General features: G+C 39.2%; 1 pseudogene; it reads right to left on the bottom strand.

The window, feature by feature from the left end:
• Window positions 1-5,123: 5,123 nt before the first annotated feature.
• LOC112862755 (eukaryotic translation initiation factor 1-like) lies at window positions 5,124-8,416 on the bottom strand (annotated as a pseudogene).
• Window positions 8,417-13,839: the final 5,423 nt, after the last annotated feature.

Raw genomic sequence — 13,839 nt, 5'->3', positions numbered from 1 at the left:
AGTTTCTATTGCAGTAAGGACAGATGGGTGTCCAGGAACTGGGAAATCACAGAATCTCCAACATCCATTTTTCTTTTTTCCTTTTAGTAACAGAACCCTAGCATTGAGGTGAACTCATGGCCTTCCAGCAAAAGATAATATTTTCTAGACATTCTTGCAACTGGGTGTGGCCATGTGACCAACTTCTGGTTTGATGTGGAAGTGTTGTATGCAACTTTGTGACCCTAAGGGGGCATGTTCCTTACTCCATCCTTCTTCTGATGGATGTATATGGTAGAGAGCTATTTTGGACCACGCAACCCTAAGGATGAGGCCACAAACTCCAAGGAGCCTATGTCCCCAGCAATGAGGTTTTGCTATATCAAGTGTGGACAATTTTTGTTCCAACTATTACCTGGGAGAGAAAAACAAGATCTTCTATCTTATTTAAGCCATTTTATTTTTGTCTTTATTGTGGTGGTTGAACCTGTGTCATAATAGATAAATCACTTGCTCTCATTGGCTTATGGAACTATGGCTTCCCTTGACCCAAAATAAATACTACCTTGAAGTGCAGGCACTCAAAATTGTATATTCCATTTCCAAATTCCAACAAGAAGGAATCTGATTGGCCAAGCTTGGGACTGATATTCAGCCTGTCCCTGTCATCTATGGTTTTGGGATGTAGTGAGAGAGGAGGAGGGTCTTGTGGTGTAGAGAGCTACCCTATACAAAGACCATCAATGTTGCAGTTTTATTAATAATAGAATATGAATTGTTTCTGGAATGGTAAATTGCTTCCGTTAAGTTGTTAGCTTAAAAAGTTATAATTATTGGAGCACCTGGTGGCTCAGTCGGTTGAGCGCCTGGCTTCGGCTCAGGTCATGATCTCTCGGTTTATGAGTTCGAGCCCCACGTTGGGCTCTGTGCTGTCTGCATGGAGCCTGCTTCGGATCCTCTGTTTCCCTCGTCTTTCTGCCCCTCCCATGCTCATACTCTCTCAAAAATAAATATTAAAAAATTTTTAAGTTATAATTATTAGTAATAGAATATGGGTGTTAAGATAATTATTGGCCTTCCTAAAACCCTAAGATATAATGCATATGTCCAGAAAACAAACTTTTGGTAATGTAACAACAACAACAACAACAACAACAACAAAGCTTCTAGGAAATGTTGTAGATCAGAAAAGATTGAAGACAAATCCCCAGAATCTTCTACTTGTGTAGGATGGTATTATAATCACTGGATAATACACATTCTGCACAAATAAAAAAACTCAAACATTAAAACATGCTTCAATTGTGTTTACTTACTGAATTGACAAAGTCCAAAAGTATACCTATAGATTTTATAAATATTTTTAGCCTAAATTAACTAGAATTAGCCAGAAAATTCAATATGTTCAGGAAAATTTAAGTTACTCAAGATTTTGCTGTCTGTGAAATTTTTTAGCTGTGATATTATCAAAATGATTTTTATGCTCATATAAGTAAACTGGGTGCTGTAGGTGCATTTGGCTCCCATAACTTCACACTTAAGTTTAAATGTCATTCCTAACCTCTGATCAGTATCAGAGGACAGTGTGAGATTACTGGGGATATGGTCTCTGAGATTCTCCTTGTCTTTAGCTGTGGAGCCATTTCATTTCCATCAGGCCTATACAGTAGCATTTCCAAATGTGTGTTCTGTAGACCACTGGGACCCACATACACCGCAAGAAAAGTGAAGTTCCATTGTAAAATAAATTTGGAAAATATGCTGTAAGTTATAGATCCCTCTTAGAGGGGCATAATGCCATACATAACAAAGGCTCTGAGACATCCTGCTGAAATGAAATGTGTAACATCTGTTGACCATTGTTTAATCCTGTGTTTCCCCCGAGTTTCACATTTGGGAAAATGCTGTGAATATGTATATATTAGCATTGGGTGCAACAGATGCAATAATGAGGCCACGGATAGAATTGTAAGAACCAGAGGTCAAAGTAGCATAATCAGAGATGAGGTTGCCCGAGAAAGATACGATACTCATGCTTTTAATCTGGGAAGGGCTACAGATATGTTTAAACAGAGCAAAAAGTGTGAAGAGATATGTACATATTAGTCTTTATCACCAGATATGCCCAGGCCTGAAAACAGCCATTTGTATACTTTGTCATTTACAAGGCAATACATATGTATGTAAACTTTTACTCAATCCTCATATTAAACCCATAAAAATAAGTGTTACTCTATTTTGGAAATGAGAAAGCTGAATGTTAGAGTGGATGGTGATCGGCCCTTCAGGGGAACAGACACACTGCAAAGGAAAAATGAAGCCAGGATCCTTGGGCGTGCGGGTTGGGGGGGGGGGTGGGGGAAGTGTATATTCAAATAAGTTTGGAGAGGCACCATAGACCATTGAACATTCTAAAATATTGTCACAAACAACTCATTTACCTTCAATTTCACTTGGCATTTGTCAAACTTACTTGCCTGCAAGACATGTTTTAAAGTTATTTTTCCATATTAATTTCCTATCAACTTTCTACGGAATATACTTTGAAAATGGCTGCTCATTATCACCAGCATTGGTTCCGTACTGGCTAAAGATAAGAATCATCATGGCTGTAGCCCTCCCATGATTCATGGCTTGTTAGTCAGGCTACATGACAGAAATCGACGAGGATTCCTGGAACTGGATTCAAGTTTACTTTTGTGGGTTCTAGAAAGAACACCCTTGCTATGTAATTAGTATCAATCTGATTCCCCTCCCCACAGCAATCTGCCTGAATTACGTGAATGTGACTTTGCTCACAGGGTTTTTCTGTTGTGAGTCCTTTCCAAAAATTGAGCCAGGTTGACGCCTGCCACGGATTGCTTAAAGTATTTGGAACCTTATATACCTTCTGAAAAATAAATGGGAAGCTTGGGCCAAACTTTAAAAATGAATATTCCAGATGAAAACAAACTGATAACCATACCCAGATGTTAATTCAGTGAATACATCTCATGTGGTGCCATTGTAATGGCACATTCCAAGTTTTTGGTGGGCCAAAGTGCGGAATGCTTACAGTCTCCCAGACTCCAGTTAAAAGCCACATGTCCTTTGTTGGGGAAGTCCTGCTTCTTTCAGTTGCCATATTTAATTAGACCAGTCTCCAAGCAGTCTATGAACAGTCATTATAAACACATTGAAGGATAATTCCAGGAAAGGTACCTAACAGCATACCGTGAAAATGCAAATACAAAAAGGCATAGAAGTCACAGACTTCACCCTGGAAACAGGTTTTGGTGGGGAGGAAAAGTTAATCCCACTTCACTTTTCCTTGATTCAAATTTTCCTTTAATTCATATTCATCCTAAGTGACTAACTGAACAGAAGAGGGAGTAACTTCTAAGGAATATTTACATGTCTGATCTTTTGAGTTTTTTCCCCCCAGCTTTATTGAGATATAATTTATATAATAGCATTGTGTGAGTTTAAGGTATACAATGTGTTCATTTGATACACTTATATATTGCAAGATAATCACCACAGTAGAATTAGTTAACATTTCCATCACGTCACACAATTGTCTTTGTATGTATGTGCGTGTGGTGAGAACAATTAAGATTCACTCTCTTAGCAACTTTCAGTAAAAAATATAGTATTGTTAATTGTAATCATCATGCTGTACATTAGATCTCCAGAATTTATTCATTGGCATATAAAATTGTAGAAGTTTAAGGTATTCAGTGTGATGGTTTGAAGCATGTATATACCGCAAAGTGTTTTCCATGATAAGTTTTTTTTAACACATCTATCACCTCATATTTGGTTGTTATGGTGAGAACATTAAGATTCTAATGTCAGAGCAACTTCCAAGTATACAATACAGTATTGTTAGCTACAGTGACCATGCTGTACCTTAGATCCCTGAAATTTATTCATCTTATAACTGGAAGTATATACCCACTAACCAACATTTCTACATTTCCTCAGTCCCTTGGCCCTTGGCAACTACCATCCAACTCTCTGTTTTTATGAGTTCAGTGTTTCTTAGATTCCACATGTGAGTAAGATCATATGGTATTGTCTTTCTCTGTCTGACTTATGTCACTTAGCATAATTACCCTCAAGATTTATCCATCTTATCACAAATGGCAGGATTTCCTTCTTTCTCATGGCTGAATAATATGCAATTATGTGTATGTCTATACATCTGTATCTATCTCACATCTTTATCCATTCATCTGTTGATAGACACTTCAATTATTTCTATATCTTGGCTATTGTGAATAATGCTGCAATAAACATGGGAGTGCAGATTTCTCTTTGAGATAGTGGTTTCATTTCCTGTGTATATATATATACCTAGAGCTGGGATTGCTGGAGCATATGGTAGTTCTATTTTTAATTTTTGGATACTGTTTTTCGTAGTGTCTATACCAATTTACATTCCTACCAGCAGTGCAGCAGTGTTCCCTTTTCTCCACACTCCATTTCTCTGGCCATTTTTTAATTTAATTTAATTTTTTGTTTCTGAAAGCAAGTTTTGTTTAAGTAGGGGGTTAAATACATTACATAACATTAAAACTGAAGAAAAGTTAAATAAAAAACCAGCGTGTTACTTCACATGACATTGGGTAGCTTTTGCTAGTAAGTTGCAAGGTCTACAGCCAGCTACATGACTGATAAATCAGTTTGAAATTTGTTCCCTTGTTAAAAGTTTAACTCTGATAGAAGGTTGGCCTCACATTCTGGTGTTTGGATGTCAATTAGCTACGGATATGTCTGGTCAAAAAAACCTTGGTGGCAAGCCAGATGTCCTATCACACTTCACTAGAGAGAAGATGGTGACTCTAAGCCCTGTATACAGCAGGTTGGAGACACCAGGGATCTTTCTTTGACTACCAAGGACTCCCTCTAGCAGCACGACTGCCACCGACGTCTTACCTCATCCTGTCCTCTCAGCTCTGCCGCAGGCTGTTCAGGTGGTGACATTCTCTTAGGTCAGGGAACTCTGAAGAGGGAGAGCTGATGAGCTTCTGGCCAGATGTAGCCTGCTGTGATCTTGGGGCTTTGGGCTTGACTGAAACATCACATTACTGCTTGGTTTCAGGCCAGATACTGCCAGACGCCTACTGCTTGACCTCTGTTTAAATGAGGGACTTCAAGACTAGACAGCATGGCTCTTTTCAGTTTATCGGATGAAGGAGTTACACTAGTCCAAGTTAAAAGCAGACCCCAAATGGTTACTTTATACAAGCTGTGAGGTTTTCAAACTTATGACATGGGATAGAAGGGAAATTCTGCTCATTGCAAGGAAATCCTCACTTAAGCTTCAGTGAGCCAAAAGCACTTAAGACCCATGAAACTTCAGCTGGTCGTCCTTAGCCAGTCCAATCTCTGTGAGGGAGGAACTGGCATATATACTTGTACTGGTCTCCCAGTAGCTGAATTACTTCTCCATATTCTGGAAGCTCACTTATAGTACCATTGCAGGCAAATTTCTTCTTAAATGCTTTCATTAGTTTCTTTTTATTTATTTTTTATTTATTTTTTATTTTTTTAAGTTTATTCATTTTTGAGAGACAGAGAGAGACAGAGCATGAGTGGGGGAGGGACAGAGGAAGAGGGAGACACAGAATCTGAAGCAGACTCCAGGCTCCAAGCAGTCAGCACAGAGCCTGATGCGGGGCTTGAACTCACAGACCGCAAGATCATGACCTGAGCCAAAGTTGGTGGCTCAACCGACTGAGCCACCCAGGCACCCCACTAGTTTCTTTTTATCATAATCATTAGTGATCCCGTAGATAGTACTAGGGGTCTTCCTGTTGTTGCTCTGTTGAAATCCTTTTTAATATAGATTCTTAAATGTTTATTTATTTATTGAGAAAGAGACACACAGAGAGAGAATTCTAAGCAGGCTCCACACCCAGTGCAGAGCTGACAAGTGGCTCTATCCCAGGACCTTAAGATCATGACCCGAGCTGAAGTCAAGTCGGTGTCTTACCTGACTGAGCTACCCAGGCACCCCTCTCTGTTGAATTCTGAGGATATAATCCTCAGTGCCAGTAGGATGCAGATCATCACCCTTACTTGTATCAGTAAAGGGATCAAAAGAGTGAAGGTTTTGGATAGTGGATATTCTATAGGATTCCTTTTCCTCAGTGGAAACAGTGGAAAAATGGTGGGAGAAGGTGGGCGTGGGGATGGAGCCTTGGGAAGCAAAAGGCTCAAGGAGGAGGCTTCTGAGTCCTTGTTGAGCAGTGACTCTGCGACTGGGTCTTTGACCATTTTTTAATTGGTCAGTTTGTTTTTTGCTTTGGAGTTGTTTGAGTTCCTTACATATTTTAGAAATGAACCACTTATTAGGTATATGATTGACAAATATTTTCCACCCTTTCTCTGACCCTCTGTAGGTTGCTTTTTCATTTTGTTGATTAGTTCTTTTGCTGTCCAGAAACTTCGTAGCTTGATGTAGTTCCACTCGTTTTTGCTTTTGTTGCTTATGCTTTGGTGTCATATCAAAACAATTATTGCTAAGACCAATGTCAGGAGCTTTTTTTCTATATTTTTCCAAGCATTACAGTTTAAGGTCTTAGCTTTCATTTTGGTAAGGTTGTTGAAGATAAGGGTCCAATTTCATTCTTTTGCATGTGAACACCCAGTTTTTCCAGCACCATTTACTGAGGAAACTAGCCTTTCTCTGTTGGATATTCTTGCTTCCCTTGTCAAGTATTATGCAAGTGTTTATTTCTGGGCTCTCAATTCTGGTTTTTAAGTCTATGTGTCTGTGTTTATGCCAGTACCATACATACTGTTTTGATTACTATAGCTTTTTAGTACAGTTTGAAATCAGGAAATGTGATGCCTCCAGCTTTGTTCTTCTTTCTCAGGATTGCATTGTCTTTTTGAGGTCTTTGGTCGCATATGTATTTTAGGATCACTATTTCTATTTCTGTGAAAACTACCATTGGAATTTCCATAGGGATTACACTAAATTTGTAGATCACTTTTGTTAGTATGGGCATTTTTTTTTAATATATGAAATTTATTGTCAAATTGGTTTCCATACAACACCCAGTGCTCATCCCAAAAGATGCAGTATGGGCATTTTTTAAAAAAATTTTTTTTTTTCTTTTCAACGTTTTTATTTATTTTTGGGACAGAGAGAGACAGAGCATGAACGGGGGAGGGGCAGAGAGAGAGGGAGACACAGAATCGGAAACAGGCTCCAGGCTCTGAGCCATCAGCCCAGAGCCTGACGCGGGGCTCGAACTCATGGACCGCGAGATCATGACCTGGCTGAAGTCGGACGCTTAACCGACTGCGCCACCCAGGCGCCCCCAGTATGGGCATTTTTTAAAAGTAGTCTTTGCACCAGTGCAGAGCCCAACATGGGGCCTGAACCCATGACCCTGAGATCAAGACCTGAACTGAGATCAAGAGTCGGATGCTTAACTGACTGAGCCACCCAGGTGCCCTGGTAGCATGGACATTTTAACAATGTTAATTCTTCTGATCCATGAACATGTGATATCTTTCCATTTATTTGTGTCTTCTTCAATTTCTTTCATTAATGTCTAATATTTTTTGTCTTATAGTTCCTCTCTTAAATTTATTCATAAGTACTGTATTGCTTTTGGTGCTATTGTAAATGGGATTGTTTTCATTATTTCTTTTTCAGAGAGTTCACTGTTAGTGTATAGAAATGCAACTGACTTTTCTATGTTCATATTATATCCTGAAACTTTACTGAATTTCTTTAGTCTAACAGTTTTTTTGGTGGAGGTTTTTAGGGTTTTTCTTTCTGCACAGATTATGTCATCAGCAAAGATGATTTTATGTCTTCCTTTCTTATTCTGATTTGGGCACACTGAAAGCTGGAGGCCTGCAGCCATGGCCTCAGGGTCTTGGCACTGGTGCACACACTGCATTATAGGCCGGTGATTAGACTTGGTCAGCAGGGTGCAGGTGCACAGTAGTTGCAAGCAAGCCCAGGAGGGGAGGCCAGTGACATGAGAGGCCTACATCCAGGCCCAGGCGCAGCTGCAAGGGCTTTGGCTCTCCGTTGTGCCCCTGTAGCTGCAGGATCTCCCCACTGGCATGTATACAGCAGAGGAGACTGGTGATGGGATTCAGGGCAAGGGTGTGCAGGTGCACAGCCAGAGCGGCTAGCTTCAAGCATGCACTTGTGAGTGAGGGCCCACTACAGGGACTATAGCCTTGCCTTTTGTACTTCTACAGCTGCAGAGGCTGGGGGTTGCTAGTGGGGATTCTAGGCTCTGCTGGGGGTGGGCAGGCTAGGAATTGGAGAGGAATCAGGTGGCTGGAAAATACCTGTGGGATGAAAACCCTGTAAAATCTGCAGGCGATGTACAGCGACTGTGCTTGTCATTGAATTTTTCCGTGGCAAAAGCTGCTGGCCTCCTTGGCAAAGCAGGTCACTGGGAACCTCCTGGTGCATGGCTGATACTGGTAGCCCTTGCTCTTCCTTATTCCCGACTGTCTCTCTACATCTAGCTTTGCCGGTGTCTAGGTGGAGTGAGGTAGAAGCTGGTATCTGGAAAGACTGTAGAAGCTGGTTGATCATCTGCTTTTCCTTTCCCAGCAAGAGAACTTTCTCTAGCTAGCGCATTTCCTCTCCAGAATAGAACAGTGCGGGCCTTGGGGTGTGGGGTGGGAGGTTGTGAAATGATGTAGGATGAATGGAGCTGTTCTTCCTTCCCTTTAAATGCAGTTATTCTCAATTTTTTTTTTGTTCTACGCTGTTGCTGAGGTTTCTAAAATGGACTCCTGAGCTCCCCCAGAGTTATTCTGGTTTGTGGATAGCTATGTAATTGTTGATCTTTGTGGGAGGCAGAGGCTGAGGTCTCCTACTGCACTGTCATGGTGTCACCACCTAAATCTTTTCTTTTTCTCAAGTTTATTTATTTATTTTGAGAGAGAGAGCAAGCAGCAGAGGGACAGAGAGAGAGAGAGAGAGAGAGAGAGAGAGAGAATCCCAAGCAGGCTCTGCACTGTCAGTGCACAGCCCAATGTGGTACTCGAACCCACAAACAATGAGATCATGACCTGAGCTGAAGTTGGAAGCTCAATCGACTGAGCCACCCAGGCACCCTCTAAATGTTTTAAAATAAAAATCCATAGGGACACTTGGGTGGTTCAGTTGGTTAAGCATCTGACTTCAGCTCAGGTCATGATCTCCCGGTTGGTGAGTTCAACCCCTGCATTGGGCTCTGTGCCGACAGCTCAGAGTCTGGAGCCTGCTTCGGATTCTATGTCTCTCTCTCTCTGCCTGTCCTCAGTTCATCCTCTATCTCTCTATCAAAAATAAATAAGCATTAAAAAATCCATAGATCTATAATTTCTTTCTGTTCTTTTCAGCTCTTATCTCACATTCATAGTTGACAAAGATAGGATGTCACTTTATTACAAATTCTCTCAACTTCTGAAAGTCTGTTTTTTCACACTCAAAATAAGAAGATTAGATGCATGTAAGGTCCCTTTGTTCTTTAATTTTGGTGCACTTTCTGGCCCACAGTGAGTACTGGATAAACATTTGTCAAATAATTCTGGATATTCAGCCACATACACTGACCCCTACCAAACACAATATTCTGCCATCTAGCAGACCCATGTTAATACTGTGGTTCCACAATTTATTAGTTCTGTGAACTTGAGCAAATTGTCCTTTCCAAGTCTTTGTGGCTGTTCTATGATATGGATTAAAATATGCCCACTCCATTAGGTTAGTAGAGCATGAGGTGAGGCAGCCTCCATAGCCCTCAGTTTAACATCTGTTACAGAGCAAGCATGCAACTATTATTATCTTAACAGGCACTAATAAGAAATCATTATCACTAACTGTAGTTCTATGGGAATTTCCTAAGAGCCTCTGTAAGAATAGTTCTCATTATGGGTGCTTGTCAGCCTCGCTTGGCATCCATTACACTGGGCAATGTGTTCACAGTCAGAAAGTTCTGATATTTCCATGTTCCTAGTTTCTAGAGAGTCTCTTGCCTATTATGAATCCTCTGACTTCTTCACTTCTCCTCGCCATCTCTGCCCCATCATCATCCACGAGCCCCTGTGCATCTCATTCTCGCTAGCTTTGCATCCTGCCCTTTCCTAATGTTAGCACTCACTTACTCTCCTGGCTCTGTCACTCTTGTCAGGCTCTTTCACTGAGCCTGGGTTGCTTCCTTCCCTGGGAAGTGATATGGAAAATGTGGATAAGTAAGAAACATATATGCTTCAGACTAGATCTTCTTCAAAGAGCAATACTAAGACAAATAGTTAACATTTCAACAAAACTTATGGAAGTAGGAGTCAGTGGGATCATATTTTTAAAGTGCTGAAAGGGGGGCAAAAAAACCCTGCCAACGTAAAGTTCTATATTCTGAAAAAAATCCTTCAAAAATTATGACAAATTAAAGACATTTTCAGACAATTAAAAGTTGAGCAAAGTTGTAACTAGCAGAACTTGAATACAAGAAGTCTTAAAGGAAATTATTCAGAGTAAAAGAAAATGATCCCAAGGATCTTCAGGAAGAAAAGAAGATCTCCAGGAAGGGTAACTGAGGGTAAATGTGGGGAAAAAAATATTTGCAACTTAAAGCAGCAATACTAGTAATGTCTTATGGGGTTTATAACATTTGTGAGAGAAAAATATTCAAAAGCAACAGCACAAAACCAGGAAAAAGGTACATGGGATTAAACTCTTTTGCACTATTGACAAAGTGGTGAAAGTACTGATTTAAGGTAGATTGTAGTCAAGAGTGAGATGCATATTAGAATCTTTAGAGTAACCACTAAAAGAATAATATGATAATGCTTAATTAAAAGCCAACAGAAAAGATAGGGTAGATTACTGAAAATACTTGATTAAACACAAGTTTAGAAAGCAGGAAAAAGGAGTTAAAAACAAGAAGGTTAAAGAGAAACAAAAAGCAGGATAGTAAACTTATGCTATTGGTATAGTAATTACATTAGTTAGTAATTAAAATTGTTAGTTATTACATTAAACATTAATGGACTAAATACTATGATTAAGAGACCAAAATTGGTAGACCAGATTTAAAAAGTGATCCCAAATATTTTGTGTTTGTAATTTACGCATTAAATGTAAGGACCTAGATAGGGTGGAAGTAAAAGGATGGTAAAGATATACTAACACTAACCAAGGGAAAGCTGGTACAGCTATGACTCTCCAAGTGCATTTAAGGCAAGGTAGCTAGGGATAGAAAGAGGGATATTTCATAATAATGCAAGGGTCAGTTCAGTAGGAAATCATAATTCTAAATGTGTATGTATCTAATAATATACACTTAAAATATATGAAACAAAAATAAAAGAACTATATAAATACACAGTCATAGGTGTAGATTTAAAAATACCTCCCTCAGCAGCTGATAAAATAAGACAAAAAAAATCAGTATTCCCAAACTGTAGCATACATGATACCAAAGTCAGAACCAAAACAGAACATATGCTGGAACACCAAGTTTCTTTTCTTCTTAAAAATTTTTAATGTTTGTTTGTTTGTTTGTTTGTTTGTTTGTTTTGAGAGAGAGATAGCATGAGCAGGGGAGGGGCAGAAAGAGAGGGAGACACAGAATTTGAAGCAGGCTCCAGGTTCTGAGCTGTCAGCACAGAGCCCGATATAGGGCTCGAACCCACAAACTATAAGATCATGACCTGAGCCGAAGTCCAACGCTTAATCAACTGAGCCACCAAGGTGCCCCCAAAACCAAATTTCAACCAATTAGAAATGATTACAATAATACACAATATATTCTCTGATCAAAGTGGAGTTAAACTAGAAGGAAAAACAGAAATATAGATGCTGTCTTCAAAAACAGAACGATAGATTTCAGCAGAACAAAGATCTCCAATTGTTTAGAAATTAGGCAACATATTTCTAATTAGCTCATAAGTCAAAGAAGAAATCACAGTAAAAATTAAGAAAATATTTTGAAGGGGTTCCTGGGTGGCTCAGTCAGTCAACCATCTGACTTTGACTCAGGTCATGATCTCCTGGTTCACGAGTTCGAGCCGCGCGTTAGACTCTGTGTTAACAGCTCAGCTCGGAGCCTGCAGCCTGCTTCAGATTCTGTGTCTTCCTCTCTCTTTGCCACTCTCCCACTTGTGCTCTGTCTCTCTCTCTCTCAAATATAAACATTAAAAAAATTAAAAAAAATATTTTGAAGTGAATGATACTGAAAATATGGCATATCAAAACATGCCAAATGTAGCTAAAGCAGTGCTTAGATCTATTGCTTTAAAGAAAATATTAGAAAAAAAAGAAAGGTTTAAAATTAACGATCTAAGCTTCTGTTTATCAAAAGTATTTGATTAAAAATAGCAAATTAAACCCAACGATAGTAAAAGAAACAAAACCATAAAGACCAAAGTAGCATCAGTAAAATAGAAAGCAATTATAAACAGAGAAAATCAACAAAATTAAAAGTTGTTTCCCTGGGGGCACCTTTGTGGCTCAGTTGGTTGAACATCCAACTCTTGATTTTGGCTTAGGTCATGATCCCAGAGTTATGGGATTGAGCCAAGTATCAGGCTCCACACTACGTTAAGTAAGATTCTCTCTCTCTCCCCCTGCCCCTCTCCCCTCGCATGTGTGTGTGCTCTCTCTAAAATAAAAATAAAAATAAAAATCCAAGCAAAGTATTGTTTATTTTTCTTTTTGTAGAAATGTACAAGTTGAATTTAAAATTTGTGGTACCTGGATGTGTCAGTCTGTTAAGTGTCTGACTTCAGCTCAAGTCATGATCTCACCATTTATAGTTTGAGCCCCATATTGGGCTTTGTGCTGACAGCTCAGAGCCTGGAGCCTGCTTTGGATTCTGTGTCTCCCTCTCTCTCTGCCCCTCCCCTGCTCTCTCTCTTTCTCTTTGTCTCCCTTTCTCTCAAAAGTAAATAAACATTAAAAAAATGTTTATGGAAATGCCTAGAATCCTAAGACAATTTGGAGAACAGAATTGGAAGACTTGTACACCACCAAATTTTAAAACTTATGAAATTATAAAACCATAAAACTACCATAATTAATTCAGTATGGTACTAACAAAGGATAATCAAATATTTCAAAGGAACACAGAAAGCCTATTAGAAAGTCCAGAAACAGACCCTCGCGTAGAGGTCAACTGGTTTATAATAAAGGTACCTCTGCAACTCAGGGGGGAAATGACAGTGTTTTCAATAAATAGTAATGGATGAATTGGATTATAAAATAACTTGCTCCGTAGTTCATTATATACACACAAAAATGTATTTGAAATGAATCATAGACTTAAGCATGAAAAGGAAAACAATAAAGCTCTCAGAAAGAAAAACATAGAAAGGTATCTTTTTACGAAGTTCAAGAACTCACAAAACTGCTTGATAGTGATGGAAGTTCGGAGAGTGGCTTAATCCCCTTTTGGGATTAAGAAGGGGAAAGTGGACCCTCCGGGATGCTAGAAATGTTCCTTCTAGCTTTGGATCTGGTGGTTTGGAACAGTTATGCATCTGTAAAATGCATCGTGCCATACACTTGGATTGGGGCACTTTATTCAGTAAAAAGTAGAAACAAAAATTAACAAATGTATCAAAGAAGAAATCTCCATGGAAATGAGAAAACATTTTGATATTTGTTCTCCTCTTCCCACCTCCCACTCTTGTGCCCCAGCCCCAGGTGAACCTTTGTCAGTTCCTTTTCTCCATATTGACTAAAACGCTTTCAAAAAGCATTTAAAGAACTAAATCTACGTTTCTGTGAGACTTCTCTTATAACTCTAAATAAACTTGGAAAAAGTTCTCAGATAATCTAGTGACTTGTCAAAAGCTCAAATTTGTGTTAACACTGATGAGGGAGCTCCATGAGTCAAATAT

Source organism: Puma concolor, chromosome B2 (genome assembly GCF_028749965.1).
Source record: "Puma concolor isolate L17-30 chromosome B2, mPumCon1.1.hap2, whole genome shotgun sequence".
In the NCBI taxonomy this organism is placed as follows: Eukaryota; Metazoa; Chordata; class Mammalia; order Carnivora; family Felidae; genus Puma; species Puma concolor.
Note: the sequence above shows the minus strand (reverse complement) of the source record. Positions and strands in the feature narration are given on the sequence as shown.